Source organism: Molothrus aeneus, chromosome 1, assembly GCF_037042795.1.
Source record: "Molothrus aeneus isolate 106 chromosome 1, BPBGC_Maene_1.0, whole genome shotgun sequence".
Lineage (NCBI taxonomy): Eukaryota > Metazoa > Chordata > Aves > Passeriformes > Icteridae > Molothrus > Molothrus aeneus.
This window is the reverse complement of record NC_089646.1, coordinates 95,959,409-95,966,539: the sequence shown is the minus strand read 5'-3', so window position 1 is coordinate 95,966,539 and position 7,131 is coordinate 95,959,409.

Below are 7,131 nucleotides of genomic sequence, written 5' to 3'. Positions count from 1 at the left end.
TTCATGAGTGTAGTTTAATGCAAAACAATTTTATGCCATGGTAAATTACCATCAAAACATAAAAAATAAATGAAGCCAAGTTGTGCCTGAAATTAATCAAACTATCTTGAAAGGTTCTTGATTTTCAATCTAATATACAAATTGATGGAAATAAAAACTTAATATAAAACACAAAGCTAGAGGCATCTCAATATTTGATGGGTAAGTACCTATAGAATGTATTTTATAGGAAATTAAAGCTGCAGATAAAAAGTAAGGGTATTTAAATATTTTATTAGAGCTCTTCAGTGGTGATTGTTCCCCTCAACAGACACCAAATTTGATTTCTTGTACCAGTACTTGAAAAACAGTCTGCAGCTATCAGAAGTGCCCATTAGTTTACACCACTACTTGTCCCATTGCATTTGCCTCCTGCAGAACTGGGAAGGTGCAGTGGTTTCTTTGTTCCTTTTCACAGCAGGAATTTTAATCACAGATGGAAGGCCCAAACTTTGAAGCAATCACTACCTCTCGTCTCAGACAATAAGAGACATCTTAATGAAGGCTGTGGAAATATTGATATCTGAACTGCTAAAATATTTGTCTAAATTTTCACCAAATTTATTCTGTAAAGAAAATTAGCATTACACTAGAATATTTCTGTCATATCATTTTATGCATTGTCTGAGAACTGTAATTTCCAGAAAACTTCCCTGTACATGGAAATTTTCAGCCCACCATTATGTGCACCTCCAGAGGCAGTGGAACCTGGTAAAAAATCCTCAAGTTACATCTCACTATGGGGATCAGGAGATGGAGACATCAGATCAGGCAGAGGTCTGGAGCTCCTTTCCACACCTCCTCAGTGTCTTGCTTTCTAAAAACAGAGAAGTCCTAGTGAAAGGGCAGGGCAAGAGCAGAGTAAAATTTCAACAAGCTTCAAGCCTGAATAACCAGGGAGATGCTGGCTCCTGAGGGAAGGGTGGTGCCTGACTGAAGGCAGGACTGGGACAGGGAGACCCCCACGAGCTCAGGGCTGTAGTGCCCAAACCAGGCTGGAGAAGGCAGGACCCCCAGCTGCAGCTGGAGCTCCACCCGCTGGCTCTCCAAATTGAGTGTCTGGAGGAAAGGCAATTCAAGGAGCTTCCTGCAGTTGGGGCAGTCGTCTGATCCCTTTAACTTTGGAAAAATCCAACAGGACAGTTTTCCAGAATGCTTTGCTAATACAAATTTTCCTTGAAAGTAAGAGTTTTATTTTTTTTTAAATAACTATGCTCCATTCTAAACTGGAACAGTATTTTTTTTTAATATCAGTGCTTTCCTTGACATGGACAGTAAGTTTCATTCAGTTCTACTCACAGTTGAAATCATGTCCATCTAATTATAGCTTGTATGTAGAAAAATCAGGGTTTGACCATCTTAGAAAAGAATTTTTAGTCCTTTATCTGTCTTTTTTTTCCCAGCAGAGTCCACTTCTGCAAGGGCAATTATTGAGTTTTGTGGATCACTCAGATACAACCATGATCAGTATGATAATAAAGACCACAAGAAAATTAATTCATCCTGATATCACAACAGGATTTACAGGAAACAAAGCACTTGGCCACATTTTGAACTGTGATAAGTCTTACAGCTTCCTTCAAAGTGAGTAGCAGGGAAATTTTGTGCAATGAAAGAGGAAGGACTTCTGTCAGAGGGAAAAAGAGATATGATCATACAGTCAGTAGAAGTCATAATTCAAGCAGAACCCAAAAGACAATTCTGTGTATCCCTTAAGTCTCTTTCATCACGTAGTTACTGCTTTTCAAACTTCACATTTCATGTAGCTTAATCGTAAGAGAATGAGAACTTCTGGTTTAGACCCATCTCTACACCACTCCAGTTAGCCTGACTTGCAACCTCTGCTTTAAATACTGATGGTCTTTATTCCCACTGAGCAAAAGTTCAGATCTGTACTTAAACTTTACAAGTGTTTACTTCTGTTTCATGTGTATAAACAGATAAATAGATTTTTCTTCTCTGGACAACTTGAGCGTGAAAACCAGTTTTAATATGATATCTAGCTAATATCTACCCAGCCAAGGAAGATTTTGCAATGAAATTTACATTTTGTAAACAGGCACAAACTGAGTGTAATGGAGTTCAAAGAGTCATATGAAATCAAACCCTGACTGAGGAACAAAGTGTAAAAGATCAGTCCGTTATAGATTTATCACTGTCCTTGTTGTTGTTTTCAGAAAAGGCATACTCAATTTTTCTCCTAATTTATTAGTAAAGTAAAAATTATATCTATCCATTTAGTGTTTAATCATTAGGTGATAGCTCAAGAGTAAATGTAAAAAGTGTCTGTAACCTGGGGGGAGAAGGAAGATCTCTAGGCCATGATCCTGATTGATTTTTGCTACAGTCTCTTTCACCTTCTCCCATAAAATTGGCTTTCAAGTAACTACTGGCACATCCAGAAAGATTAAAGTGCTTCACTGAAAGGAAATTTCATCTTCAGATGCTTCACTTGTGGTCACTTATGATACAAACAACCACATTAGTAGTTATGCATGACATGAAAGGAGCCACCACCTCTGAAGAGAGATCCTTAAAGCCAGTAAATATTTTAAAAATGATTTATGCAGTACTTCAATTTCAAAGGACTTTACAAGTGCTTCTAACAAGTAAGCACATGTGTATGTGCAGTCTTCTGGCTAGCTTAAAGCAAGCTGTATACCTGACCTTTACTTCAAAGGAAAGTTAAAGGGCTGCACAGAGATGCTGCTCCCAGAAGATTTAAGCAAGATACCAGCAGCAGTCTTCCAGTGGCTAATTTCATTCAGTGAAGAGCCTCCATTTATAGCGTTAATATCTTGAAACATTAACACTATGGATCACAAATATGCAAGTTAAAATCATGTTTCATCCTGATAAAGCTTTTGGATTTACCCCTACTTGGAGTAAGGTTCAGCAGCTGTTGAGGGTGCAACTGAGGCAGCTCAGAGCTCTCCTCTGCAGCTGCTGCTGGGGAGCCTGGGGGCTGCAGCTGCCACCCTGCCAGCCTGGGCTGCAGCAAGATCTTGGTGGGAGTGAATAGTCCAAAGCTAACCAACAGATACTTATATACTGAAAATTGTAAGGCTTATAAACATAGAGATATATGTTTATATGTATGAATACTTCCAGTGTGGCTGTCTGGATCCTTTAGCTGGATATCACTTGATAACAACCTTCAGAAGCTCTCAGGTGGAGCTGCAAGAACTCTGGATAGTAAAAGTAGGGATAGGGAAAGGGGAGGAAGTAGCATATCTCTTTAAGGACAAATGCATTTGAAAGAAACACCACACCAGCTCTTTGTTGGTAGTTTTCAATATGAGAAAGGCTGGGAAACAGAAAGAAAAAACTTAAATTTTAGGCAATATGGATGTATGTTTACTACAGAACTACATGGTATGATCAATATTTGAAAGGTTAATAATTAAAAGATGAAATATGTTATTTTTAGACAACCACAGGTAAAAGAACCAATTGAGAAAAACACTTAGGAGTTTGTGCTTGTATTACACTTTGCTATATTTATTGGTTGGCAATGTAACAACTCTTTTTGGTGCAGCAGAAAAAAATAAGTAGAAAGTAGGTAGCTCAATAATGGAAGCACAAATTCTTCACATTTTGCCCCAACCACTAAGAATAAAAGAGAGAGGTTCTTCTGTTTTCAGCCAATATTTACAACTGTGATCTGTCCTCATACCATATATATAGGCACATACACACACAATCAGGTAAAAGAGAATTTCATGAAGCATTGATTCTAAAATTCAATATATTCCTGTAAGCAGTGGTAAAAACTAGTATTGGAAAATCTTCATTGTCTCCATCTGTAGTAAAACACTGCATCAACAGATATTTAGTGAAGGGAGTCAAATCAGCAAAAACAGCTTTTCTGGAAAAGTATCTGGGCATGGCAGGTAGCCATGAAAATGCCTATTTGCAAGTGAAATGTGGCATTCATGCACAGTGATAGTCAGAGCTAACTTTTCACTCACTTTTCCATCAAAAAAATGAACACTGAAACTGCTCAGTCAGCAGACGGCATCTGAACCACTCAGACATGTCTGTCAATCACATAACACAAGTTAAGAAATAGAGCAAAAAGGCAAACACTTTGCAAACATGAACTTGAGCATTCAAATTCCTCAGGGGATGCTTAATTATGATGCTTACAGAAATCATTTCACAAAGATTCTTTATATGAAAATGGAGATTAAGTTAATAGACTAAATTCTCACTGTTGCAGAACAATGCAATTTAAAAGTTCCAGCACTTTGCCGAAGAAAAGTCACCTTTCCAAATTCAATCTGGCTAAAAGACATCTTATAGAAAAAAGACTGTAGACTACTGAAGACCAGAGGTCAGCCAGTTCGATACAACAGGCCAGATTTTACCTCCAGTGTCATCCTATCTGAGTTACACCTGAGATTAATTTACTCTGTTGTCTATGTAGGACACCACTACAATGAATACATCAACCTTTTAAACCCAAAGTGTCACTTTCATTCCATACTGGCTCCCTAGCTCTGTGGCTTGCTTAAATAAGAAGTGATGGGTTAAGTTTACTAGTGGTTATTTTAATCAACAGACATGTGAGAAAGAATTTTTTGCACAAGATTAACTTATTCTCTTAACATAAAAACTGTGATACTAGAAGAAGGTTTGTTTGCATATATTTGGACCTGTGTGTATAAACACATAACATAATGTGGTGGTACCTTGGAAGGTCTTCTGTCTGGTTACAGCAACACAGTGTTGAAAAAAATGTTAAAGACTGCTTAAAACACAGTGTCAAATATGAAAAGAAGTAATGTTGTCTTTCCTCTTTCAACAGATGGATTCAGAAATTAACCTTCTGAGCTCCATAGGCTGTCTACAGAAAAAGTACAGGATACTTTGAAATGAAATTGAAGCTATTCTTCCACAATATGTAAGCATTACCCACAATGTTGGTATTAAGTAACATAGTTCCATCCTTTATTGAATAGCTTCTCTCATGACTGTTACTGCAATCTACAACAAGCTCAAAAAAAAATTGTCTATCACAAAGATATTATATGAGTTCCATGGTGGTCATGACCACTAGGAACTATCAAATGGTCAAAACCTGCAATGATATCAGAACAATCAAAAGGTTAAAACCTGAAATGGTATCTACCAAATCAAGGTGAAACTGTCTCTCTGCTGTCTGTTCAAATGGGAAGAGATAGAGCCTGGATCTGTAGAGAAAAGTTTTGGATTTGTTTGTTTGTTTGTTTGTTTGTTTTTAACCTCAGGGAAGCAAGTGGGTTTCCTGGCACTATGATCTAGAAGTGTTTCAAGAGAACTCTAAGATTTTTATGACTATTTCAAGAGAAAAAAAAAAGCTGTTTATTTCTAATCTATATGTTTTTCCTTGGTCTAGTCAAAATAATATCAGTGCTGAAAATATGTCTCTCAAAGTGACACTGACATGCTCTGTGCAAATTAAGCTCTATAATATAGAAAAATTATTAAAGTATGTTTAGACTTCAATGGAGAAACAAGAAGGCTTTAGCATGTGCTCATGCAAATAGAGCAAGCAGAGGAAGTGTGCTTATGCTCTAAGGAAATCAAAAGTGAAGACACTCTTAAAAAAATTTGTTGTTTCCTGATCCAAGTAAATTACTGTAATGCCCTCACTCCTCATTTAATTGTCTCCCTAATGTTCTGTAGTCATAGTCATCATATCAAGTCTAATGTGTTGATTACAGCCAATACCCTATAAGAAATTATTTAGGTTTTAATTTCTACTCCAAAATTAAGAGACAAAATGTCTGGCTGCATTAGTAAAGATGTAATTATAAACCAAAACATAGTAAATTATTTTTTTAAAATCAAAATATCATCCAAGAGCAAAGCTAAAGACAGAGATTATAAATAATGTTTTTGAAGAGACCATTGTCAATGTGCCTTCAGTAGAAACTAAGGGGGAAGGAGTTCAGATGGAGCCTATTTCACACAGCAGCTGAGTTTCAACAAGCATTGCTCCATGTAAATTCCTTTCCTAAAAAAAAGGCTTCAGCTGCATCTGGTGAACAGTTCTTAAAAAGCATATTTAAATCTACCCTCTACTTATTGCAATAAAAATTACATTCAGTAACAACACATTTTAAATACAAGTAAAAAACTTAACAAAGTGGTCAAATTTGATGGTGCTGCTGTACGAGGACTGCGCCGATGTAGTCCACAGCACTGTCCATGGGCTATATAGTTTTGAAATCATGATTATTGTGCTTCTGAACTGATGTATTTTCCACAGATCTTTGGAGCTTTTCCACACTTTACATTAAATTCTATGTTCTGATGAAACACATTCATAATGTTCTCTCCAAATATGCAAGGGATGTGAACACCAAGGGTCCCAATATCATGGATACCTGTAAATCTGTAGGTTTTGCTAGCCACAGGCTACAAAGGTGTTCATCAGCCATGGGTGCCAGAACCCCACAGAGCCACTATGTCCCAGAACAGCCTCCTCTTCTATTAATGGCCTCAATATTTTGTCCTCTGAGACATGGGTTTGTTCAGCAATTTTAAGTGCTGATTGCCTGCCTATAGTCCTCTTTACAAATAAAACTGAACAGATTTATGACTATGACATCTTTTACATACATGCTAGTTTTTTTGGTTTTTTGGCAGCTTAGCATAACTAATAAGAATGTGTTATAATGTAATGACAGAAATCTCTATCTGCATGATCTCAGGAACAATCCACTGTCTTAATATCCCATTAACATTTTTGGTTTATGACCTGTCAGTCAGCCAGCCTTTAATCCACTGATCATGAGCCAGGTTGAATTGGAATCAATCAGCTTCCTTAAGCAAAATACATTGTAGCACAAGGTCAATTACTCATACATGCCTAAGACTAATATATCAATACTACTTTTGTCAAGCAGAATAATCACCTAAAAAAACCAATATCAAGATATTTTGACATGCTATATTTTTCATAAAGCCTTGATGATTGGTATTCATAACAACATCCTCTTTAGTATGTAATTTAACATCCAACATTATTATTGTTTTTGTTGTTTTTTCTTTTGTGTTTCTTTAGTGTTGTATGTACATAAATTATGAGATTGTCTTTAAGAA